General features: G+C 43.3%; 1 protein-coding gene and 1 long non-coding RNA gene across 4 annotated transcripts in view; one reads left to right on the top strand and one right to left on the bottom strand.

Moving 5' to 3' along the window:
- The window catches only part of ARHGAP6 (Rho GTPase activating protein 6), a 510,120-nt gene that overhangs the window by 341,098 nt on the left and 141,929 nt on the right, over positions 1-27,093 (top strand). Inside the window, exon 1 of one of the 3 annotated variants that reach the window (XM_084643366.1) lies at positions 1,176-1,193. The exons of the other annotated variants lie outside the window; for them this stretch is intronic. The gene's annotated coding sequence lies outside the window, so the exon portion shown is untranslated. Of the gene's footprint in view, positions 1-1,175; positions 1,194-27,093 lie in introns of those variants that run through there. 3 annotated transcript variants of the gene reach the window in all.
- Positions 15,490-27,093, bottom strand: part of LOC311528412 — a 33,693-nt gene continuing 22,089 nt past the window's right edge. Inside the window, exons 3-5 of the long non-coding RNA XR_014713599.1 lie at positions 17,746-18,078; positions 17,513-17,621; positions 15,490-15,627 (exon numbers count right to left, since the gene is read on the bottom strand). This is a non-coding gene — a long non-coding RNA (uncharacterized lncRNA). The remainder of the gene's footprint in view (positions 15,628-17,512; positions 17,622-17,745; positions 18,079-27,093) is intronic.

The raw sequence follows: 27,093 nt of genomic DNA, 5'->3' as shown, positions 1-27,093 counted from the left end.
AGCTGGATATGCACAAGTCCATGGGGTCAGATGCAATGCACCCAAGGGTGCTGAGGGAGTTGGCTGATGTGATTGTAGAACTATTGGCCATTATCTTTGAAAACTCGTGGGGATTGGGGGAGGTCCCGGATGATTGGAAAAAGGCAAATATAGTGCCCATCTTTAAAAAAGGGAAGAAGGAGAATCTGGGGAACTACAGATTGGTCAGCCTCACCTCAGTCCCTGAAAAAATCATAGAACAGGTCCTCAATGAATCCATTTTGAAGCCCTTGAAGGAGAAGAAGGTGATCAGGAACAGTCAACATGAATTCACCGAGGGCAAGTCATGCCCCAGCAACCTGATTGCCTTCTATGATGCTATAACTGGCTCTGTGGATATGGGGAAAGTGGTGGACGTGATATATCTTGACTTTAGCAAAGCTTTTTATATGGTCTCCCACAGTGTTCTTGCCAGCAAGTTTAAAAAGTATGGATTGGATAAGGTGGTGTGACAAAGTTCCTCCTCTATCTTGGTGGATCTTGCGCTTGTTGGCGGATTTGCTCGCCTCGGAGATTCACGGAAGCCTCAGTTTGGCCATTTTCTTGAACCCACAGTCCAGGTCAACTTCTCCTGTGTCTGACAAGGAGTTGGGAGGTTTGCGGGGATCCCAGGCCCGCCCTCTACTTCAGGTTCCAGCCCAGGGCCCTGTGGAATGCAGCTGTCTAGAGTGCCTCCTGGAACAGCTGTGCAAAAGCTACAACTCCCTGGGCTACTTCCCCCTGGCCTCCTCCCAACACCTTCTTTATCCTCACCATAGGACCTTCCTCCTGGTGTCTGATAAAGCTTGTACTCCTCAGTCCTCCAACAGTACACATTCTCATTCTCAGCTCCTAGTGCCTCTTACTCCCAGCTCCTCACACGCATGCCACAAACTGAAGTGAGGTCCTTTCTAAACTCAGATGCCCTGATTAGCCTGCCTTAATTGATTCTAGCAGCTTCTTGATTGGCTGCAGGTGTTCTAATCAGCCTGTCTGTCTTAATTCTTTCCAGAAAGTTCCTGATTGTTCTGGAACCTTCTCTGTTGCCTTACCCGGAGAAAAGGGACCTACTCAACTTGGGGCTAATATATCTGCCTTCTGTCACGCTCCTTTAGCCATTTGGCCCGACCCTGTCACAGTGGATAGAAAGCTGCCTAGATCATCGGGCTCAATGGGTAGTGATCAATGGCTTGATGTCTAGTTGGCAGCTGGTATCAAGCGGCGTGTCCCGGGGTCAGTGCTGGGGCCAGTTTTGTTCAACATGTTCATTAATGATCTGGATAATGAGATGGATTGCACCCTCAGCAAATTTGCAGATTACACTAAACTGGGGAGAGAGGTAGATATGCTGGAGGGGAGGGATAGGGTCAGAGTGACCTAGACAAATTGGAGGATTGGGCCAAAAGAAATCTGATGAGGGACAAGTGTAGAGCCCTGCACTTAGGATGAAGGAATCCCATGCACTGCTACAGGCTGACTGGCTAAGTAGCAGTTCTGCAGAAAAGGACCTGGGGACTACTGTGGATGAGAAGCTGGATATGAGTCAACAGTGTGCCTTTGTTGCCAAGAAGGCTAACAGCATACTGGACTGCATTAGTAGGAGCATTGCCAGCAGATCGAGGGAAGTGATTATTCCCCTCTATTCGGCATTGGTGAGGCCACATCTGGAATACTGTGTTCAGTTTTGGGCCCCCCACTACAGAAGGGATGTGGACAAATTGAAGAGAGTGCGGCAGAGGGCAACGGGCACATGACTTGTGAGGAGAGGCTGAGGGAACTAGGTATATTTAGTCTGCAGAAGAGAAGAGTGAGGGGGGATTTGATAGCAGCCTTTAACTACCTGAAAGGGGGTTCCAAAGAGGATGGAGCTCAGCGGTTCTCAGTGGTAGCAGATGACAGAACAAGGAGCAAAGATCTCAAGTTGCAGTGGGGGAGGTCTAGGTTGGATATTCAGAAAAACTATTTCACTAGGAGGGTGGTGAAGCACTGGAATGGGTTACCTAGGGAAGTTGTGGAATCTCCATCCTTAGAGATTTTTAAGGTCCAGCTTGACAAAGCCCTGGCTGGGATGATTTAGTTGGGGTTGGTCCTGCTTTGAGCAGGGGTTCGGAGTAGATGACCCCCTGAGGTCTCTTTCAATCCTAATCTGCTATGATTCTATGCTATGTCTCCTGAGAATTACCATTCGCGCAAATTCAATTGATTCTAATTAAAGTTAATATGCTCAGCATGTGCAGAATTCAGACCTATGGGTGTCTGAGTGCCTGAATAAGATATACAGGCCCAATCTTGCAGCTCAAGATTTTAAATTAATATCTATATGCAATATTTTTAAATGGGGCGTAGTCTTTTTTTCAACTCAGTCCACATCATAGGTGGGAATTCTGACAAAGTTACAGACAACGTTGAAAATAAGATAGACTTTTAATCGTGAATCTCATAAGAGGAGCTTTATGTGGTCTATTATGTCTTTAAAATGCATTGCTAGACTACATTTATTGGTCTGGAAATCATTTAAGTTCTATCTTCACTGTCTTCTGTTTTCAATGTGGGTAGGGGCTAGGCAGCAGGTTTTCTCTCTCACCAGAACAGCATAGATAGTATGACAGCTCTCCAGATTAAACACACATAAAGTCAGAATGAAAGAATTTTCTTAGTTCTCACTATTTAAAAAGCACAATGCCTATTTTTAAAAAGAGCTTTGCTACGGAGTGGTTGACACTCACTGGAAATTCCATCTGCAAAACCAGAAAAAGATAATCTACAGTTAGGCTTTGAAAACCTCTTGATAAACAAATCCAAGTCCTGCTACCCAATGTGAAAATGTTAATCATGTAGGGAGAAATAGTATGTAGCCATAATAAGCTCAGCCATTCTCAGATACCATGGAGCCTGTGTTTCCTTGCTCTCTCTTTCTGTGTTAACAAAGCTGCGTTCAATCAATCTCCACTTCCAAATACTCTTTTGTGAAGCTTTTCAAAACTGTTCATTGCTACTTTATTGCACACCATGAACTTATACTGATACCACTGTACTAAATATGTCTGAACTAGGTTGAAAGCTCTTCAAGGCAAGGATCAAACCTATTTTAATGGAGTATATCAGCTCTTTGAAGCTTGTGAGGGAACATCTGTGGGCCAGTACTACACTATTTCAGATTTTGCTTCTTAAAACATACCCGGGGGCAGGAACGTGTTGGCGGAAAACCATTGCTGCTGACTCTACTTTTAGGCCCCCAGGGCTGGGGTTCCATGGGCAATGTTGATTGCAACTCCCCTTCTCTCTTTGGTATGGGACAAGGCTAGCTCAAAGTCATTCCTGGTTGTCTCTTCTCTGGGAGCCAGGGGAGCACAGTTGTTGGAACATGTAGTTTTCCCAGCAGCGAGGGTATGGAGACAAGAGAAGATATAAATCCTGTTCTCCTTTCCCCAGATGAGGAGGGACCTGGTCTTGCTGTTATTTTATGAACTCTATGTATGGACACACAGTTTTGGGTTTCTTTAAAACTGTTTTGAGGAGAGAACCTCTATGGAGGTTCTGAATCAATTTCTAAAACCAAAAAAGGATTGTAGATATGAAGAACTGCCTTGTTCAGTGAACTGAAATAAGGATCACAGGGAGGAGAAGGTGTTTTCCTGTTTTAAAAACTCCCCAGCTGTGGTCTCTGTTTTTAATTTTGCCTTCCTCAGATATTTACAGTTTTGTATGGCACAGAGCACTGTTTGTGTTAAATAAATAATAACTCATCCTTGGCTTACTCTGATGTAAACAGAAAAATAATTAAAATGATGGTTTAAGTTGCTGATGGGAGTCTCTGCCACTCCTTTTGGATTTCTATGACATGGAAAGTAGCACTTTCTTTATACCAGCCATCCTGTCTGAACCTTTCCCTTCCTTAAAGCTTTTGGAGAGGACTCTCTCTGCCCTCACAATCATTTGGAGAGTTTAGGAGTATCTGGGCTATTACTGTTAATAATTTAATATGAAGGCTGATTATTTATAAAGCATAGCACAAAAAGTTAACATGGTGTCTTACAAACCTTCTCTGCCTGAGAAGCTTACAATCCAAGAAATGCAAGAGATATTGCAAATGCCCTTTATTTGACAGGGTTTATATGAAAGGTTAAGGGTGTATTCCTAGAGGCAGTGACTGGTAGAAAGAAGCTTCTCTGTTGCTTTGATTTGCTGACTGAGTTCATTTTGTAACATTTTAATGATTATTTTATGTTATCCGTAAAAACCAGGCATGATCATACATGCATGGGGACTGTATTATTTACCTTGTGGTAAAAACTACAGGTTTCTTATTTCCACTAGGATTTTACAGTGAGATAACTATCCCATGTTAGTGATCTTCCTGTAAAAAGCCACCTTTGTATCTGTGAAGACAGAGCCTTTGTATTGAGATGGGGCCTCAGAGGTGGGTGAGTGAATTGCAGCTCAGTCAGATAAGACATAGTATTGGTGGGTTGAAGAAAGTAGCTAGAAAAGATGATGATATTCTTTGATGATAACCCGACTGAAGGAATGTACTCATCGCTTGCTATGCAGGTTGGCTGTCTGAACATGGTCTTCTTAGACACACGAGTGCTTATGGATAATCAGGTAGCTGCAGTGGCCAAGGGCACTTTTTTGCCATATGCATTTGTTAAGAAAATGGTGTCCTTTTCTTTTGCTTGCCTGTCTACAGGTATCTTTGCTGTTGTCACTTTTGAAACTAGACTAATGCCATGTGCTCTGCATAGAGCTACGCTTAAGACCATTAGGAAGCTGTAAATAGTGCAGAAGGCAGTTGTCCACTTATTAATTGGAGTTTTGTATTCAGAGCTCATTACAGCAGTACTCTGTGATCTCATGTGGCTATCAGCTTGTAAGTGAAATTTTAGAGGTTAGGTTAATTTAAGAGCTAGCATATAAAGAGCACTTACTGGTTTGGGACCTGGTTGTCTGAGAGACCACTTTTTCCTCATGCAGTATTGCTTAAGTGGAGCTGCTTGATTTGGAGCTTCCTCATAATAAATGGAAGGAAATATGATCCAGTGATTTGGACACCAGCTTGGGACTCAGGCGTCCTGGATTAAATTCCCTGCTCTGCCACAGAGCTCCTGTGTGACTTGGGGGACTTAGTTTGGGGGATAATACCTGCCTCACAGGAGTGTTGTAAAAATAAATAAAGATTGTTATGTGCTCAGATATGACAATAATATGGGCCATATACTTATCATAGCCTGGATCTGTGAACCCTCAGGGTCTATGTCCCTGGTTTACAAGTCCATTATGGCTCATGTACATGACTGTGGCAGCATAAAGGGGCTATAACTGACTGGATTTGAGAGGTACCCTAGTGTAAGGGGGTTCCATGGTTGACCCAGAGGTGGCTCTACTCCTCCCATCCCACACGATAGTTAGTGTACTTTGGAGAGGGATGGTTAAAGTGCTGTCCTATTGCTCTTGCCTGATATAGTAGAACCTAGAGTTACGAACACCAGAGTTACAAACTGACCAGTCAACCACACACCTCATTCGGAACTGGAAGTACACAACAGGCAGCAGCAGAGATTAAAAAAGAGCATTCTGTGTAGTAAAGTTTCAAAGCTGTATTTAGTCAATGCTCAGTTATAAACTTTTGAAAGAACAACCATTATGTTCTGTTAAGAGTTGCAAACATTTCAGAGGTGTTCCCGAGGTGTTCCCAGCTCTGAGGTTCTACTGTATAAGGATTCTTTGGGGCTGGTGCAGCAGACTGAACTTCAGAGTTGCTTTAAAATAACACAGACTTGGTCAGAGTCCACATTTTTTAAAGCTTTATGTTTAATTCTGCTGTATGCCCAGTTCCTGGACTTACTTTGCCTGTTAAGCACGCAACAACTTCTCTCTGAAATACAGCAGTGTCACGCTTTACCCAGAATAGATTCCAGAGAATTGTTTGCCTGTTGATGGGGTTTATAGCTAGAAGAAGTTCCGGGAACAGCCTGCATACCCTAAGCACTTTTGAAGCAGCTTTTTCCACTGTCAGGCAGATTCTGGCTCTGGGTCAGTGGCTGCTTCCTGATTCTCCCCCAACATCACCTTCAACCAGAGAGATGACATGACTTAGGAATAACATTTTATTGAGTGGTAAAATCAAACATATAGATTAAACTCTTACCATGCACATTTTTACTTCCTGTATAATTCTGAAAACATTAATCCTGTATTAGCATTCCCTTCTTTCTTTGTTCATTGATTAGCTAATGCTTGTACAGTGCTTTGAAGATGACAAAGCTGTGTAAATTCTTTTGATTAACTGATATAATACATACTGCTGGAAACATTTCACGGTCAATCTGTACGTATTCTGCTAATAGAGATATACATTTATCACAAGAACAATGAAGCCTGGAAAAGTTGAAAGTCAGTTGTAAGTGTTAACAGATGAGTTTTGCATGATGTTCTGGAAGAATTAAGATATTTACTCACCCTGCTCCCCTGGGCAGTGAGTTCTAGTATGAGGTGACTTTCCTCTCCCCCCCACCTTTTCCCTAAAATCTCTGTCTCCAGTTCTGGTGAACCATAGAATCATAGAAGATTAGGGTTGGAAAAGACCTCAGGAGGTCATCTAGTCCAGTCCCCTGCTCAAAGCAGGACCAACCCCAACTAAATCATACCAGCCAGGGCTTTGTCAAGCCGGACCTTAAAAACCTATAAGGATGGAGATTCCACCACCTCCCTAGGTAACCCATTCCAGTGCTTCACCACCCTCCTAGTGAAATAGTTTTTCCTAATATCCAACCTAGACACCCCCCACTGCAATTTGAGACCATTGCTCCTTGTTCTGTCATCTGCCACTACTTTGAACAGCCTAGCTTCATCCTCTTTGGAATCCCAAAGTTGAAGGCTGCTATCAAATCCCCCACCCCACACTCCTCTCTTCTGCAGACTAAATAACCCCAGTTTTCTCAGCCTCTCTTCATAAGTCATGTGCCCCTGCCTCCCCTCCGCTGGACTCTCTCCAATTTGTCCACATCCTTTCTGTAGTGGGGGGCCCAAAACTGGACACAATACTCCAGATGTGGCCTCACCAATGCCAAATAGAGGGGAATAATCACTTCCCTCGATCTGCTGGCAGTGCTCCTACTAATGCAGCCCAATATGCCATTAGCCTTCTTGGCAACAAGGGCACATTGTTGACTCATATCCAACTTCTCTTCCACTGTAATCCCGAGATCCTTTTCTGCAGAACTGCCACTTAGCCAGTCGGTCCCCAGCCAGTAGCTGTGCATGGGATTCTTCCATCCTAAGTGCAGAATTCTGCATTTGTCCTTGTTGAACCTCATCAGATTTCTTTTGGCCCAACCCTCCAATTTGTCCAGGTCATTCTGGACCCTATCTCTACCCTCCAGCGTATCTTCCCCTCCCCCCAGCTTAGTGTCATCCGCGAGCTTGCTAACTAAATTCCATCCCATCATCCACTTCATTAATGAAGATGTTGAACTAAACCGGCCCCAGGACAGACCCCTAGGGTACTCAGCTTGATACCGGCTGCCAACTAGACACCGAGCTGTTGATTGCTACCCGTTGAGCCTGATAATCTAGCCAGCTTTCTATCCAACTTATTGTCCATTCATCCAATCCATACTTTTTTAACTTGCTGGCAAGAATACCGTGGGAGTCCGTATCAAAAGCTTTGCTAAAGTCAAGATATATCACGTCCACCACTTTCCCTATATCCACAGAGCCAGTTATCTCATCATAGAACGCAATCAGTTTGATCAAGCATGACTTCCCCTTGGCGACTGTTCCTGATCACCTTCCTCTCCTCCAAGTGCTTCAAAATGGATTCCTTGAGGACATGCTCCATGATTTTTCTTGGGATTCAGGTTAGGCTGACCAGTCTGTAGTTCCCTGGATTCTCCTTCTTCCCTTTTTTAAAGATGGGCACTATATTTGCCTTTTTTCAATCATCTGGGACTTCCCCCAATCGCCACGAGTTTTCAAAGATAACGGCCAGTGGCTCTGCAATCACATCAGCCAACTCTCTCAGCACCCTCGGATGCATTAGATCTGGCCTCATAGACTTGTGCATATCCAGCTTTTTTAAATAGTCCTTAACCTGTTCTTTCACTACTGAGGTCTGCTCACCTCCTCCCCAAACTGTGCTGCCCAGTGCAGCAGTCTGGGAGCTGACCTTATCTGTGAAGACCGAGGCAAAAAAAGCATTGAGTACTTCAGCTTTTTCCACATTGTCTGTCACTAGGTTGCCTCCCCCATTCAGTAAGGGTCCCGCACTTTCCCTGGCCTTTTTCTTGTTACTGACATACCTGTAGAAACCCTTCTCGTTACCCTTCACATCTCTTGGTAGATGCAACTCCAGTTGTGTTTTGGCCTTCCTGATTACACCCCTGCATGCTCAAGCAATATTTTTATACTCCTCCCTAGTCATCTGTCCAAGTTTCCACTTCTTGTAAGCTTCCTTTTTGTGTTTAAGCTCATTGAAGATTTCTCTGTTAAGCCAAGCTGGTCATCTCCCATATTTGCTATTCTTTCTGAACATTGGGATGGTTTGTTCCTGTGCCTTCAGTAAGGCTTCTCTAAAATACAGCCAGCTTTCCTGAACTCCTTTCCCCCTCATATTCCCTGAGGGAGTAAAGTCTGCTTTTCTGAAGTCTAGGGTCCGTATTTTGCTGCTCTCCTTTCTTCCTTTTGTCAGGATCCTGAACTCAACCATTTCATGGTCACTGGTGCCCAGGTTGCCACTCACTTACACTTCCCTTACCAATTCTTCCTTGTTTGTGAGTAGCAGGTCAAGAGGAGCACGGCCCCTAATTGGTTCCTCCAGCACTTGCACCAGGAAGTTGTCCCCAACACTCTCCAAAAACTTCCTGGATTGTCTGTGCACTGCTGTATTGCTCTCCCAGCAGATGTCAGGGTAATTAAAGTCCACCGTGAGAATCAGGGCTTGTGATCTGGAAACTTCTGTTGGTTGTCCGAAGAAAGCCTCGTCTACCTCATCGTCCTGGTCTGGTGGTCTATAGCAGATGCCCACCATGACATCACCGTTGTTGCTCTCGCCTCTGAACTTAACTGAAAGACTCTCAACAGGCTTTTCTCCAGTTTCATACTGGAGCTCTGAGCAATCATACTGCTCCCTTACATACAGTGCAACTTTTCCACCTTTTCTCCCCTGCCTGTCCTTTCTGAGCAGTTTATACCCATCCATGACAGTGCTCCAGTCCTGTGAGTTACCCCACCAAATCTCTGTTATTCCAAAGCCCTCTTGTTGACACCACCTGCATAACCACGCATTTAGCCTCCACAGTTCGGTGGTCCCTACTGGGTCTTTTCGTTCAACAGGGAGGATAGATGAAAAGACGACTTGCACCTCAAACTCCTTTATCCTTCTTCTCAGAGCCACATAGTCTGCAGTGACCCATTCAAGGCCATTCTTGGTAGTTTCATTGGTGACCAGATGGAGAAGTAGGAAGGGGTAGCGGTCTGAGTGCTTGATCAGTCTCGACAGACTTTCCGTCACATCCTGAATTCTAGCTCTGGGCAAGCAGCACTCTTCTTGAGTTTTCTGGTCTGGTTGGCAGATGGATGACTCCGTCCCCGTAGGAGAAAGAGTGTGGTTTTGATAATAACAGGCATGGTTTTGCTTCGGTTATATAAATATTCATTGACTATGGGGGAGCAGGATAGGGCCCTTAATAATGAACATTATGTAAGCCTGATCTTACACACGCACACAGTGCTGATCTTGCCGTCCTTCTGAATCTAAAAGTCTTTATGGCACTGATCCTGATTTCTGCCCAGGGAGACCTTTTAGCTTACATGGAGTGCCACTGACCTTCATGGTGTTCTAGGCAGGCATAGGGCCCAACCCACAGGGTTGAGGCCTTGATTAGTAAGAGTTCAGGAGGAAGGAATGCAGGATTAATTGTAAAGTAGGAACTGCTCTTTGGCTTCAGGAGACTCTATTAACAGCACCAGGGAAGATGTTCACTCTCCTTTAATGCAGCTTTTAATAAAGTCTAGATGTAGCTAAACTGTTCCATGTGTTTTGGTATTCTGTTCAGTAGATTACATCCCTATTAATCTGATCCCTTCTTGCAGTTTAAGAATCATGTTGCTTTAGCTGTAGCCTATCAGTATCATAACATTCCTGTTTTGTAATGAAGAAGGGACCCCACAGTGGTTGTATTTCATAACCAGATGTGAAGTACTGGGAATCTATCTGGAGCTAACAGAAATATTCAAGTCAGTTGTTTTCCCAGTACTAAAGAATACAGTTTTACATTTTTTTGACTATAGAATGAAAGCTCTGAAACAAATATAGAAATAATCCACGCTGCTTGTTGGCCATATTTCACTGATCTGGGTGATGTTGACCAAAGGTAAGAGAAGAGTTTGGAGTTGAGAGTACTCAGACCTTGCCTTGCTGTGATTTTTAGATGACAAAAACATCTATGGAGATGATTCAGTATATTTCATGCTAGGTGAAATTCGACTTGTCATTCTGCTTAAAGTAAAAGGCTGGCATGAAAATTTCAGTGTGTGGGTTATTAGACTAGCATAGTGAGTAAAAGAAAGGGTTGGATAGCTCTGTAGGCAAGTAACCTCCTTTCTCTTGGGACCTGTAGTGAGGGCCAGCACAGTGGGGTTCTGTGTGCTCAGAGAGTCCAAGGATTCTGCAGGTTTGGTCCACATGGTGGTGCTAGCCTCTGCCAACAGGACATGAAAGAGTTGTGGTCTTCCTTCCACCCCACTCCACACTGACCAACCCAGGGGAATGAAGGCTGTGTGCTCCAGGGGCTCCCAGATAAACCAAGGGAGTAGGAAGGGAAGAGGAGAGAGACAATAGTTAAGTTGAAGCGGTCCCTTTAAACCAGACCTTGATCATTTGAATTTTCTGCATTACTCAATTTAACCCAGCCTGAATTCCAAGAAAGCTAATTCCTTTCATGTTTGCAATTTGTGTTATCAATTCCTGACCATCGATATAATGATTCTCATACCTCTCCGATATTTATTTTTGATTCAAAGATCTTCCAGGATTTATTGATTTTGAGTGAGTTATTTAAATAAATTGTAAACTGAATTCAGCTCAGCCCAGAATGTGTCATTTTCAGCTCTTTGAACTTACTAGGGCATGTCTTGAACTGGAGCATGTCTTTGTCAAACTTTGAAAACAAACTAAGTTTAATATTTTGCACTTGAAGTCTACAAACCTGCCCCTATTTTTTCTGCTTGGGAGTTGACAGCTGTCCTGATGAAAATTCAAAGTATCTTCTATGCACAATGTGCTACATGCCACATATATTCTCCTCCCTTTTACTTTCTTACGTTTTGCTCTCTCCCTTAGAGTCCATGGAAGCCTCCTCCCACATCTTCAGTTGGCTTTATCTCAGACCCAGGGTAGACTAGCAGCAGCAGAATGAATTCAACCAAAGAAATGAGCTTGGAATGCTGGCACCAAACAGGATCAAATCAGGATCAGGATTCTAGATGGTTTTTACCATCCTGCTAGGTGGCTCAGAACAGAGTAGAGCAGCAGGGAAGAGGACAGTAGGGAATGAAAGGAAGCAGGGGCATCCTGAGCAAGACAAAATGTCAGGCATAGTTGCCAACATTTTAAAAAAGTTTCAGGGACAATTTTGCAAGTAAGATGTGTTGAGAAGGAGGGGACAGGTCCCTGGCTGCTGGAGGTTGTGTCTTCAATTGACATGAAAGTAGTGCTTTTTGTTAATAAATAAGAATCCCTTAATAAGAGTCTGAAAAACACTGTGACTCAGAGAAGCATCCAGGATGTATAGTTCATACAATATGATGAAAAGCATTCAAGCTTGGGTGTTCATCACAAAGCCCAACAGTCGTGAAATGCCACACAACCCCCCATTTCCAAAGCACCCATTATTGTGTTTGCTTTTATAAAGAGGCCCCAACTCTGCTACCCCTATAGTTCAATGGACAACTGCAGGCTCCGTTCCTCATTGTGTCTGTAAGAGAAGACATCAGATCTGCTTGTTACCCCACTCACATCTCTAGGACAACTCAGCTGGCCTGTTCTGCCATGTGATGGCTTTCAGCAGAGGATAGATTTCCTGTCAGGCGCCTCTCCAGCTCCCTTTAGGAGGCACTTCCTCCCTCTCTTAGTGATAGTCTCTGGGATTTCCCCTCTTTTTCTCCAACTGGGAAAGACATGGCTTTTTTGTCCCACCGTACCCCTGCCCTATGTTCCTGTGTCTTCCTCTGTTTTCCATTCTAAAAGTGCCGGGGGGAGGGGCTTGGAGACAACCAAAAGGAAAATTTCAGGCTTTTTAACTTTTCATGCACTGTACTGAGAGGGCAGGGCAATGTCTGATTGATTCCACCCTCTTTCCCCACAGTCTTTGCCAGTATCCACCTTGTGCAGTATTTAGACTTCAGCAGGAGTGTAGAGCAGTAGAGGTAGTAAGCAGAGTTCTGGATTCTTACTTACCTTCCCTACTGATAGCAGGACAGTTTTTTAAAAAAAGTAAACTTCGGATGGTGGCCACAATTGGCTGTCTTGTTTTCTGGCTCCCTCGTTATGTCCAAACCAAGGACATACCTGGCCAAAATAGGGCACAGTTGGCAAATATGGTGCTATATGCACCTTGCATACCTTAGGTTGTATAACTGTATATGAATTGCATGTTGAGGACTTGAATATGTATATTAATTACTTTATGGGAGAGCATAGGCTCCTAAAAGATACGAAGTAACATTTTCCAAAAGTCCTGAAGTGACTTAAGAGCCTAAGGACCAGATTTTTAAAGGTATTTAGGTTTTGGTTTCCTCAGCATTGCAATGTTGCTCATTTTCAAAAGTGACATGGCATGTTAGAGCCTGTTGCCCACTGACCTTCAGTGAGGCTTAGACTCTCAAGTGCATAAGTTTCAGAGTAACAGCCGTGTTAGCCTGTATTCGCAAAAAGAAAAGGAGTACTTGTGGCACCTTAGAGACTAACCAATTTATTTGAGCATGAGCTTTCGTGAGCTACAGCTCTCTAAGGTGCCACAAGTACTCCTTTTCTTTTTTCAAGTGCATAAGTCACTTTTGAAAATGAGAGTTAGGTGCTGCAATGCTAAGTAGAGCAATATGTATAAAAATCTGGGCCAAAATCACTTTTTCCAAAGGGCCGTAGGCTCCTACATCATGTTGGCATTTTACAGAGCTTGACTCTGTTTCGTTTGTATGGCTTATACACCTGTGCTTTGAAAGAATACCTTTGACTCTGTATGTTGTCTTCTGTTAGTAAATTTTGAGCTTGATGAGTAGGAGTAATTGTAGGTGCAGTTGTTTTTAAAAAAGTTGAACATTGTTTTCTTGCTCCTTTTTTTTTTTTTTTTTTTTGCAGTGCAGATAGACATTTTCAATGTATAGGGGAAAAAATCATCATGAGTACCAGAAATAATGTGTGGGGGGGCTTGTTTTTTTTTTCTCTCAAAACATACAAAAAGATCACGTGTCAGATAAGGAAAAATAGGACTTGTTTTGAGGCAACTGCAGTTAACTCTTTTTCAGGGTGATTACTATTATTTTGAAATTGTCATGGCATTTTTCAGGTAAAAAAGCAAGTACTAAGGGTTAGTTTGGACATGAAAGGCAAATATTTCTAACCTTTAGCAAATAGGAATGGAAAGTTGGGTCGGCCTGATCCCCACTGAAGTCAACAGGGGCCTTTCCATTCACTTTGATGGATGCTGGCTCCCTCCACCCCAAGATGGAGAAAAGATAGCACTTAAGTAATGCATTCATAGTATTAAATAACATTGGGAGAGTACTTTTAAATATTTGTTACTGAGTAACTAATCTTCATAAACTCCCGCATATTGTGGGTAAATGTTTTAATCCCCATTTGACAAAAGGAGAATCTGAGGCATAGCGAGGTTAAGACTGCCCAAGCCAGGGCTGGGATTAGAACTAAAGAGCTCTTGGTCAGGGCAGATGCTGCCCATTAGTTGTCCACTCTCTTTAGAGCTCAGTCATAATTTTGCTACTAGCGTAGAGTAAAAAGACAAGTGGTGTTGCACTGCTCAGGAGTTGCCTGGGTGGGTGATTTTAAATTTCAGAGTTGCAGTCTTCCTCCTGGCTTTCCTGCTGCTCTTGGGAGGGAGTAAATTCTGATGGGTCTATACATGGCTTGGCATATGTTGCCCAGTGCATCAAAGCAGCTGAGCAGTTATGCTGCTTGGCATGTTGGGGTAGAGCCAAGGCTCCTCCTATCCCCTGAACCTCCCCATTCACCTCTGTGGGGGAATGTAGCAGCTCTTCCCTTTCTGCACTGAGCACAGCAGTAATGGTAGCTGATTTAAGGGGGTAAGGGGTAAGGGCTATGTCTCCTTACTCCCTTGTGCTAGCAAACAGGACCACAATCTACCCTTGTATGATTAGTGAAAGGCACTTACAACGCCAGCATTTAAAACTACCTTTGATTATGTATATCTAAAGGGTAATAAACAGTATTGCCAAACACAAGCCTTTGAAAATAGTAAGTCAGGTCCCAAAAATCACAAGATTGGCTTAAAAATCAAGAGATTTAAAAACAAAATAACTGATTTGGGATTCCTTTAATTTGTCTTCTAATTTCTGAGCCTTAAGGGTATGATGGAATCACATTTTAAAGCTTTTCTCTGCAACCACATGAGCTGTGGCTTAAAGAAACTCACCAAATATCATGAGTCTCGCAATAAAATCACAAGAGTTGGCAATACTGCAGGAACCTTAATTGGCTTTTTGGAGAGTCATTAAACCATTTTGTGACTGCATCTTTTACATTAATATTCAACTTATACGTTAAGCTTTAGATCACTACAGTGGGAATCACTGTCTCTTGTGAAAAAGAGTGAGTGAAGCCAGTGGTTTTAACCCACTGATTTTACGTCCCTCCAGTTTTGATTGTTCCAGAAAACAGGCATTCAGAAATGCATATTATTCTCAAGGGAATGCATGTGATCTGGCCTTGGTTGTTAAAATCATTTGCAAAAACAAAACTGTGAAAACAGTCTCCAAAGATTCAACCCTCATGCTGCATTTATCATAATTGCATTCTAAGCAGTTTGCCGCATAGCAGTGTGTGTTGAATTCTCTCTGTATAAAATTACTCTGTGCAATTCAAATTCATATAAAGGACATTTACTGTGTATGATACACACCCCTGTTTTAACTGCATCTTATTTGAAGTTATAAGTTACCCTTTACAAGATCATTCTATGTAACTTGGAGCGCTGTATCTTATTTTTTCAAAACAAAGGTAGATTTTTTTCTAGGTGTTAATATTTATGCTGCACTCCATTCTTTTTATATAAATTGTAGAAAGTGACATCCCATAATTACATTATTCTTGATATAAGTGTGTGTCAAGAGCCTCATCTTTTTAAGCTCCAGCTTCAACAAAAAGACACAGAAGCACTTTAATATTTTCTTAAACATTTTATTGTTTGCTAGTTGTACTTTTCTCTTTGTTTTTTGGGGGGCTATAGCATTCACTAAGAAGTAGAGTTAATGAAAGCACGCATCATTGACTGCAGTGGAATGATGGATTCTTGAAAGCGAGTGAAAATGCCTAGAATACTTTTGCTTTTTTCTTATTTCCTGGTCTCTTTAATTCTGAAAGAAAAGGGAAAATAACTAAATTAAAACCAGCTTCATACATAAACACAGTAGTCGTAGGTTATGTGTGTGCGTGTTTTTTGTTTGTTTTATTTTTAGGGTTTTTTTTAATGCTAGTGATTAGAAATGGTTCTAAGGCATGACAAGAGTGGAACTCTCACATTTGGAATAAAATAATTAATACAACTTTAAACTAAGTATAAATTGCAAAACCCTACTATACAATTAGAATGTCAATTATCTATAGACAGATTTGTAAACAACTCAGTTGTGACTGCTATCTTCTTTTGTCCTTCTGAAGCAGTATACTGTATTGGATGATATTTTTTTCTTTTAAAACATGTTAGGACAGCATGTTATTAACTGTATCTGTTACAAAGGTTGTGTTGTCAGTTTGTTTACATTTTCATCCAAGATACAAGGTCCTGGAAAATATATTCTTCCCCTTGTACAGCATTGCACAATTTGCTAGATGTACGATGGGATTTTATTGTCTTCCTCTGAAATACCAATTAATGTCACCATTGGCAGGCTAGATGAATGGCCTTATCTGTCTTATGGCACTATGATCTGGTCTTTCATACAAACTGCCTTCATTTAATTTAAAATTTATTTGGAAACTGACAATGATTTAGCTCGATATAAGGTAAACAAATGTAAACCAGTTGTAAACTGATATATGTGACCACATAGAGGTTTCTATTGGCTTAAATAACTAATTAAAGTTCTTTAAACCAGTGCAGCTTCTGTTCAGACATAAGGCCGGTGTTTTACATTGGAGTCTATTGTGGTTCACTGCAGGCCATACAGAGATTCAGCTCATACAGTTTTTGAATTCTGGTGGGTCAGTTCTTCTGTCCATTAACAAGGGATTTCCCTTCACAATTCCTTGAATAGGCATAACATCCTGACACCACAATATTCGTCACTGTCATGTAATTGGGATATGTCTTATACAAAGTATGCCTTGTGAGGTGTTATTCTAAAAGTCTTGATCTGCTAGACAATAATATCTTGTTGGATTGTATGTGCTATCGTTGTATGTGAAGTTTGGTTATGTTTGTGTTGCTGAAACATGTCCTGAGGTTGAAAATACCCACAAGGAGCCTTTCAAGTATGACAGTAAAAAGGCCAAACAATGTTAATGGCTTATTGAGGAAATGCACACAAGCACAAGAATTATTACCCCAGGAACTGCGTACAATGGAAACTTCTCAGAGATAGCACTATACAATGGGAACTGTTTGATCCAGGTCACAGCAAAAAGGCTTTCCAGCAAGTGGGGAGAAGATATTAAAAGGGGGGAAAATGACATTATGGAAGGACCTCACGCTTCTTGCAACAACACACCTGGAAACACCTTTGGAACAAAGACTGAACTGTGGGAAGTGATGGACCCAGGCTAGAAGGATCTTTAGCCTGTGTATGAAAACTTGGGAAAGCCATGGCAACTTGTGTCTTAAGAATATGCCAGCCTGTTTCTCACTCAGGGTGACAATTTGAGAATTTATATCCTATCTATCTAGTGTGTTAAGCTCAGTTTGCGGTTTTTGTTTGTTTACTAAAGTAATCTGCTTTGATCTGTTGGCTATCCCTTATAATCACTTAAAATCTACCTCTTGTATTTAATAAACTTGTTTTTGTTTTAATTTAATTTGTGTAATTCATAACGGGGGCGGGGGGGACAAGCTGTACATGTCTCTCTCCACATTGAGGGAGAGGGTGAATTTCAATTAGCTTACGCCCAAGACAATACAATTTTGGGTTTACTCTCCAGAGGGGGAGTGTACTTGAGTGCTGGGCAATTCTTTAGCTGAGCTCTCCCATGCAGAGCTGATCTCAGCATCTGTGTGAATGTAGCTGCAGCTGGGTATGTCTCTACCTGTGTGAGTGCTGAAAAGGAGCTTGAGAACCTGTCACAGCAGCAGAGTAATGGGAATCCAGGCTGGTGGGACAGGCAGGCTCAGTGGTATCCCAGTTCCAAGTGGTACCTGGGGGAAGGGAGGGAGGGAGAAACCCGTTACAACAGGAATTACAGGAAAATTTCCACTTGCATCAGGGGGAGAAGAAAATATTAAATGTCTTCACAGGATCAGTCAAGATGTAATGACTAACCTTTAGTAGAATATGTAATATTTTAGCTAGTAATGTCTGCTATAATTTAGGGTTACATTGCTATTTCCATTATAACCCTTTTTTCTTCTTTGAGTGATTGCTCATATCAATTCCATTAGGTGTGTGTGCGCCGTGTGCACAGTCATCGGAATGTTTTCCCCGTAGCGATACCAGTCGGGTTTTGGCTGTGGAGCCCCCTGGAGTTGCGCCTTCATGGCGGTGTATATTGGTCCCTGCCGACCTGCTGCCTCTTCAGTTCCTTCTTACCGCCAGTGACCGTCATTGGAGCAACTCATCTCACAGCAAGTCCTAGTGGACTTTTCTCATTGTTACCTGTAAATAGTTGAAAAACTTAGTGTTACTTAGTTCAAGTAATTTTAGTCAGTTTAAGATAAGTTTCAGTTGGGGGTTCTCCCCACCCCTCTGCCACGTTTCCCCTTCTGGGGACCGGGGCATGCCTTGGTCTCAGGGTTTCAAACCGTGCAGGTCCTGTCTGAAGCCTATGCCAATGGGAGACTTACATGACTCCTGTTTGAAGATCTTTGGGGAAGCCAATCAAATGGATAAGTGTAAAATCTACAGAGGCTTCTGCCCAAGGACCAAGAAGGAGAGGGACTTAGGTTGAAACTACTCCTCGTGGAGTCAGTCCTTCGTCTTCAGCTGGCACAGGTGTCTGACCCCAAGCCCAGCACTTTGGTCTGGAGTGCGCCGGCCTTGGTAAGAGATTGGCGCTGAGAAAGGACTCTGGCTCCAGGGACCCTCTGCATTGCCATTCCCCGGCACTGAAGACCTCCTCTGGTGCGACTGCCTGGCACTACTCCATTCACCGGTGCCACACAAAAGAAAGACAGACAGACAGAGGTCTCTCTCCCACTAAGGTAGTGGAGCGAGGAGGCACCAGTGGGGTATGTCCTGTGCCAGGACACCCGGCTCCGACTCAGCTGGCACCATTGACTCCGGCCTCACAGGGAGGTTCATCAAGTCCGGTTCTAATGGACTCCCCGATGCGGGAGTGTCGGGAGGAGGACTTAGACCTTCCCCCTACACTGGACACCTTTGAGGCAGCTAGTGACCTCATAGCGATGAAGGAGCAGTCCCCCGCACCAGCGCTGTGAAGACGCACTGTGCCCTGTAGGGGCAAGCTGACGATGATGATGCACCATTTGCCCTCACCTCCACACCGCTCCCTGGCACCATCTCACTCCAAACCACTTTGGTCACTGAGGTCGGAGTCCTCGTCGGACTCAGAGGCGGCGTTGTACACCTGTAGGCAAAGCTGGCACCACTCTTGGCACCAATTTAGAGAAGAGGAAGGGCAGCCACTACCTATGATGTCCTGGACTCCTCAGTGGCAGATGCCGGCTCGGTGGCCTTTCTGGACTCCATGGGCCTACCACCAAGCCCAAGGGCTGGGGTCCAGATCCTTGTCTGTGACTTCAGAGGCACAGGACCCTCCATCATCCATGTCGGTAGCTTGGGATTCTCCCCCTCCCAACCCCCCCGGTATCTTCTTCATACTCCCCGGATGAAGCGGTGGCAGGCAGCTCCACCACGCTGTCTGCCATGGACAACAGAGCACACCAAGAGGTGCTCAGGAAGGTAGCTCAAAATTTGAGTATGCAGGCAGAGGAAGTGTTGGAGGAGACTCACCCTATGGTTGACATTCTGGACCCTGAAGGTCCCTTGTGGGTGGCTTTGCCCCTCATTAAGACTATCCATAACACCACTAAGGTGTTGTGGCAAACACCCACTTCCCTCCTCCCCACCCACGGCAAATGGGTTGGAGAGGAAGAATTTTGAGCCCTCCAAGGGGTATGAGTTCCTGTTTACTCATCCTGAGCTGGGCACTCTGGTGGTGGAGGCTGCCAACCAAAAATAAAGGCAGGGCCAATTCCTAAGTCTAGGAGGCAAAGAAGCTGGATCTCTTCAGTAGGAATGTGTATTCTACCAGGGGGCTCCAGCTTCACCTTGCCAACCAGCAGGGAGTTCTTAACAGATACAGTTTTAATTCTTGGAACATGCTGTTCAAGTTTCAGGAACTGCTTCTGGCGGACTCCCACTTGGAATTTGCTGCTGTCCTTGAAGAAGACAAGGTCATCACGAGGACCTCCTTGCAGGCCTCCCAGGACTCAGCAACCCATACTATGGCTACAGCTGTAGCCATGAGAAGGAGTTCATGACTTGAAGTGTTGGGACTCCTCCAGAGGGAATGAACAGAACAGGTAATCGTCAGTCATCCATCCCCTGTTGCCCATTCCTAGCTTCTGGCAAACAGAGTCCAGGGAAACCATCCCTGCCCATCCTGATCAGTAGCCACTGATGGACCTATCCTCCATGAACTTATCTATCAAATGGGTCTTGAGCATGGGAGAATTGGGATAATCTCTCCAGTTCTGTTCCCTCCCACCTTCCCTGTCCCTGTTTAGGGAACCTTCTCACGAGCAACTTCTAATGCAGCAGTGCAATCGCTCCTACAACTCAGGGTGTTAGAGGAGCTTCCTCCGGAGTTTAGGGGAAAGGGGTTCTATTCCCGGTATCTCCTAATCCCAAAGGCCAAGGTTGGGTCAGGCCTATTTTAGACTTGCAAAAGCTAAACATATTAATGAGGAAGCTGAAGTTCAGCATAGTCTCCCTGGCTTCCATTATTCACTCCCTGAATCTGGGGGACTGGTACGCCACCCTCGACTTGAAGGATTCATTCTTTCACGTGTCCATAATCTCGTCCCACAGACTGTTTCTCTGCTTTATGGTCAACAACAGCCACTATCAGTGTACAGTCCTCCCCTTCGGCCTCTAGGTGGCCCCTCAGGTGTTCACCAAGTGCATATCAGTTGTGGCAGCCTTCCTGCGGAAGCAGCAAGCGCAAATATTCCCATACCTAGACGACTGGCTAATCAAGGGCCGCTCCCAGGCCCAAGTGGAGAACCACATGAGCCTGGTGCAGACGATGTTCCACAGGCTCGACCTCATTCTGAATTTGGCAAAGGGGCATTGCTGGCACACGATGGCATATATCACATTGGTTGATGTGCAGGTGAACGGACCCCTGATGGTGTGGCTGATGTGGTTAGGTCCTATGATGGTGTCCCTTGAATAGATATGTGGACAGAGTTGGCAATAGGGTTTGTTGCAGGGATTGGTTCCTGGGTTAGTGTTTCTGTTGTGTGGTGTGTGGTTGCTGGTGAGTCTTTGCTTCAGGTTGGGGGGCTGTCTGTAAGCGAGGACTGGCCTGTCTCCCAAGGTCTGTGAGAGTGAGGGATTGTCCTTCAGGATAGGTTGTAGATCCTTGATGATGCGCTGGAGAGGCTTTAGTTGGGGGCTCTAGGTGATGGCTGGTGGCGTTCTGTTACTTTCTTTGTTGGGCCTTTCCTGTAGTAGGTGACCTCTGGGTACCCTTCTGGGTCTGTCAATCTGTTTCTTCACTTCCTCAGGTCGGTATTGTAGTTTTAAGAATGCTTGATAGAGATCCAGTAGGTGTTGGTCTCTGTTTGAGGGATTGGAGCAAATGCAGTTGTATCTTAGGGCTTGGCTGTAGACAATAGACAATGGATCATGTGATGTGGTCTGGATGAAAGCTGGAGGCATGTAGTAAGTATAGCAGTCAGTAGGTTTCCGGTATAGGGTGGTGTTTATGTGACCATCGCTTATTTGCACTGTAGTGTCCAGAAAGTGGATCTCTTGTGACACCATCATAGGACCTAACCACATCAGCCACACCATGAGGGGCTCATTCACCTGCACATCTACCAATGTGATATATGCCATCATGTGTCAGTAGTGCCCCTCTGCTATGTACATTGGCCAAGCTGGACAGTCTCTGTGTAAAGTATAAGTGGACACAAATCAGACATTAGGAATGGTAACATACAAAGGCCAGTAGGAAAGCACTTCAATCTCCCTGGACACTCAATAACAGACTTAAAAGTTGCCATTCTTCAACAAAAAAACTTGAAAAACAGACTTCAATGAGAAACTGCAGAACTGGAATTAATTTGCAAACTTGACACCATCAAATTAGGCCTGAATAAAGACTGGGAGTGGCTGGGTCACTACAAAAAATAATTTCCCCTCTGTGGATACTCACCCCTTTTTGTCAACTGTTGGGAATGGGCCACATCTGCCCTAATCTAATTGGGCCTCGCAGGAGAAGCGTGGAGGCTGAGCGGGGGCAGAGCCACGGTTCGGGCATGAGGGCCCACAAAACATTAATCCAGCCCTGTGTTGTGTTTGTGGCTTTTGCTATATTTACTGCCCATTATTCAAAAGTATGTAATTATACTTGTATAAGCACTGACCCCCCCCCCACTTGGTAAGCCAACTCCCATCTTTTCACATGCTGTATATTTTTTTCACTCCATGCATCTGATGAAGTGGGTTATAAAAAAAATGCTTATGCCCAAATAAATGAGTTAGTCTCTAAGGTGCCACAAGGACTCCTCGTTGTTTTTGCTGATAAAGATTAACATGGCTACCGCTCTGAAACCTAACAAGAGACAGTAACATTGAGAATTCTGCTTAAATATGCTGTAGTGTCACTGTTTAGTTCCATTACTTAGGATGAGGTCATCTTGCAGATAGAGATTTAAATACACTGTGCATACTGAAGACCATTTAAGTCTGCATCCCCAGCCTTCCTATTTTTATGCTGCAATCTGTGGTTAAAACTTAAAGCCAGTGAGTCTCAGAGGAATTGCAAATATTTGTATACTTTTAAGAAAAAGAAGAGATAGAAAACTGCAAAGTTGTGATTCTCTTTTCCTAATACCATGATCAAATTTTCTCTTGAATAGATCTTTCTTTTCAAGTATTCAGTAATTTTTTACATGTTGCTATACACAGACATGCAAAATAGTACTCTGTACTACTAGGACAGTTCTTTCTTTCTTTCTTTCTTTCTTTCTTTCTTTCTTTCTTTCTTTCTTTCTTTCTTTCTTTCTTTCTTTCTTTCTTTCTTTCTTTCTTTCTTTCTTTCTTTCTTTCTTTCTTTCTTTCTTTCTTTCTTTCTTGTCCCATGGAAATCAATGGAACAAGTCACATTAAGCATGTGTGTAAGTGATTTGCTGAATTATAAAGTTGCCTTCTATCTGCAACCATGTTCAGATGGCTTATTTTTACATCAAGCCCTCCTGCTATTAGGGTTTAATTCAGTGCTGCCACCTCTCCTTCGTTCACATGTAAAGACCCATGAAGTGGGGTTTGATAGCTTAAGTGGAAGGAATCCAAATCTTTGGCCTGGAGCGGCTGCCAATTCCCTCAACATACCTCCATGACACTCCATACCGACATGCTGTATTTCAGGCATTCTGAGGATGGACTTTTAATTACAGTGTCAGTCTCTTTCTAGCAGTTCAATCAGGACTGACAGAGCAATGCACTGGAAAGCAGGATTTTCTTCCAGAAGTAGTAGCAGCAGTAGTGGTAGTAGTAATAATAATATGGATGACTTATGTGCTTTAGACTTTTTTCAAGGTGTTTTACAAAAATTAACTAAATAATCCTTAGTGCTTTGAAGTTTGTCGGTATAAAGCCTGTACGTATGTAATTATACTTGTGTTAATGTTGTACTTATTGTTTGCAAGTTCAAGATATTGCTTGCTGTCAAGGTTATTGGAATTGATCACTGAATTACAGGCTGATCTAATACTCACTAGTACAGCAAATGTCACACCTAGGAGGCATCTATTTTTTATCCTAGAATAGAGAACTTTTGGCCAAATAATTGCTTTAGAATTTGTTGATGTGCATTTATCCTAAAACCAATTTCTACTGTTAATACTACATCAGTGGTCCCCAACCTGTCTTGTGGGAATAGCATATTGCTATTCCTAGAACACTGTGGCGGGTGCCCGACACCCTGCCGCCGAAATGCTGCTTCTCACAAGAAGCGTTGCTGCCAAGAAACGGCGACGCTTCTCTGCAGCATTTCGGCGGTGGGGTGTCCTGCAGCGGGTGTCATGGTGCCTGCGGGCACCGCATTGGGGACCCCTGTACTAGATTCTGTGCCATCTCTACCACAAACCGTTCAGAATTCCAGGAGCTGAAAGTATTTCCTTGTGCAGAATTAAGATGCTGAAAAGTTTTGTTTTTTTCCAGGATAGAAGTTTTCTATGTTAGAACATGTTTTATACATTATTCATACATTAAGAATAGGGATTTCAATTAAAATATTTCTTCCCTAGTTAAGATATTTCACACCAATGAAAGTCAGTTCTGAATGAAATACATTAAAGCATGATTTTGGCCACATTTAAAAAGAATGGCAAGATGCATCTACTTTCTCAGAGTACATTCACTGTGAGCTACACTGTGAAATCTTGTACACTTAGCTAAATGGTTAGGTCTTTCTTCATTCTTGCCTTTACAGTTAATAGCTGCAGAGGAGCAGTGTTCCGCTCTTCTTATTTGAAATAATTAAATAACCCAATTTAGGCTATGTAAAGGTTTATACTACAGCGTTGGGCAAATAAAAAATGCATAAGAGAATAATTATTATAATTCATTTTGCCAAACTAAACTGTATAATCTTAGGTTAAAAATTTGTTTTGAAATATAAGGATAATTATCTTCAATTGTAAAGTATTTTAGATACGTCCCACAGGCCTTCTTACTAATCAAAGACATTGACATGTGCTTTCTAAAAGGTACATTTGTCAGACACCAGAATCCAGGGTTGGTATTGTTCCCAAAATGTCACCGAACTAACACACTAGTATTTTTCCTTTTGTTATTATTGCTCTGTTTTAACAGTATGTCCACAGAAAAAATACAGAACAAGAGATAACGGATTTAAATTGGTCTATGAGAAGGTTTAAGTTTTAAATTTGCTATAAAATAACATTATATGAATGGATCAAACTTACCTTTAGAATACTCTGAATACGTTCTGTGTACAGTACAAGTTCCGCTGATCTTCATACTTTAGAACTCTTCCTACGTCTGCACAATTTAAACCATTTTCACAACTAAAGCAGCCAATCAGTGCTCAGAAAAAAATCTCTTCTGTCATCAAATTTCAGCTGTCAGAATACATCATTAAACTGAATATTGTGATTATGGTATGTGGACTTTGATTACGAAAAGAGAGCAGATATGACTCCAACATGATGGGTTTTGATGACAATCCTACTCCAGCTGAAGTCCATATGAGTTTTGCCATAGACTTCAATGGTAGCTAGATTGGATTTCTGTTGAACAAATAAGTTGACTAAAAGTGTTCCAGTTTAAGATTGGTTTCAGAGTAGCAGCCGTGTTAGTCTGTATTCGCAAAAAGAAAAGGAGTACTTGTGGCTTCTTAGAGACTAACCAATTTATTTGAGCATAAGTTCACATTCGATGAAGTGAGCTGTAGCTCACAAAAGCTTATTTTCAAATAAATTGGTTAGTCTCTAAGGTGCCACAAGTACTCCTTTTCTTTCAGTTTAAGATTGTTACTTTCCCAAGTATAATCACAGTGAGTCACCACTGGTTTATGGAACAGTCCTAGTTGTCCGTCAGCCATTTTACCCACTCTGCTTGTAAATGGCACAAGAGGATATGCTGAGCTGTATGTATGCTACGCAAGTGGAGATTGTTCCAAGGAATCTGTTCAGAAGGGTCAGAGCAGATGGCCCAACATATCAGTCCATGGCCAAACAGCTTTCCATTTTCAAGCATCTGACACAGTTGAGTTCTGTGTTTGGCAACACTACCAGGCACCCACAGACCCAGAGCCAAATTTTACGGCGGGAGGGGAAATATGGAAACCGGAAGAAAAATGTATCTGTCTGATACAGTATTGTTCACCATGTGAAAGTGCAATATGAGCAGTTCCATTCACAGAGGCCACATAAAGATTCCTGAAGCCTAGATGTTGATGCATGTTACCATTGGAAAATGCAATAGTAATGTAAATGAAACCAGAGGTTTTGTGTAGCTTGTAATTTCAAAGTTTTGTAAGCATTCACTAATTAGATGTTGAGGATAGTCTTCTCCAGTAAGCAAGTGAGACTAGATGTAGATGGATGGTCATTTGGTTAGATGGTAATTAGCTATGGTAAAAGCATGGAGTGAAAAATGCTCATCTGCATTAACTGACAAAATCACCAGCAATAATGGCCAGCATTCCTAAAAAGTTCAGAAAATCCTTACATGTCACAAGCTGCCTATTCTGCATCACTTATACAGAACTTTCAGATTTTATCGTTTTGACGGGTTGATCCTTTTTTGCCTGTCAGGTGGTAGAGAGGGGTCTCTAGCAGCGGCTTCTATTCCTCAAGAGATATTCAACTGGACAGATATCAGCAGAAGGCTGGCCTGATGAACTGTCCAAACTAGATGACTAATTGGGGGTGGGGAGGGAAGGGCCCAGCTGAAGGCCAAGATATGGTTGGCTTAAACCACAACCCCAGCTTCATGGAGGGGAGCTGGGGACACTTAACCACCAGATCCACAACCACAATCTAGCCCTGTGAGTGCCAGAGAGGCTGAGGAGCTACTGGAATCAGGGGCTCAGAAACAGACCAGTGAGAAATTGCCCAGGAAACCAAACCCTCTGGAGGACCACAGGGCGAACCTGAGAAATGCCCTGCAAGAGGAGCATAATAGGAAACAGGCTGGGACGAGAGATTGGTGCCAACCACTGGGACCCAGGAAGTGGGTGGGCTTGGGTCTACCAAACCCAACAGGAGGGTCCATTAAGGCCTTAAGCAAGTGAACTAAACACAAAGTTCTGCCAGTGACTGTACACCCTGAGCTGGGGATGGACTTTTTAGCACTCTGAAAGGGGAAAGGATGTCCAACAGCTAGCCAGAGGGCTATGGTAGTGACAAAGGACCAACAGGTGGGCTGGATTGTGAGTGATCCTTCAGAGAAGGAGGGAAACTGAGGCAGGCTTACTGAATTGCCTGGTTTCACTTCAGGGCAGTGCCACAGACCAAAGGCAACCATTAATACGCGGTACTAGAAGTGGGAACTAAGATGTCCTCTGCCATCATGGAGTGATGACAATTCAGAGCGATGCCTACCAGATCCTCCATCATGATACGTCTGACCTTCTAAGCTGGTCCGTGATGTTGCACCAATGACTCAAGAGTTTTGGTATGAGGTTTGGCAGCCACAGCAACAATGGGACAGGCCTGGGCATCAAAACAGGTGGAGATCTATGATCCAGTTGATTGGATGCAGGATTTATGGACGTGAGGGCACATAAGATGGGTCTGCCCTTATGAGAACAAAGATGGACAGGCCAGCCAAAATTTATAGGATGTTGAAAGAGTGCAGAGGTCCCAGATTTTTAGAGACACTTAGCCAGGATGTAGCAGGAAATAGGCCAAGAGGAGAAACACTCTTTGGTGCTAATTGGCCTGACTA

The sequence above is a fragment of the Lepidochelys olivacea genome (genome assembly GCF_965140295.1).
Source record: "Lepidochelys olivacea isolate rLepOli2 genome assembly, chromosome: 1".
NCBI classification, from domain to species: domain Eukaryota; kingdom Metazoa; phylum Chordata; order Testudines; family Cheloniidae; genus Lepidochelys; species Lepidochelys olivacea.
This window is presented reverse-complemented; position numbering and strand designations above follow the sequence as displayed.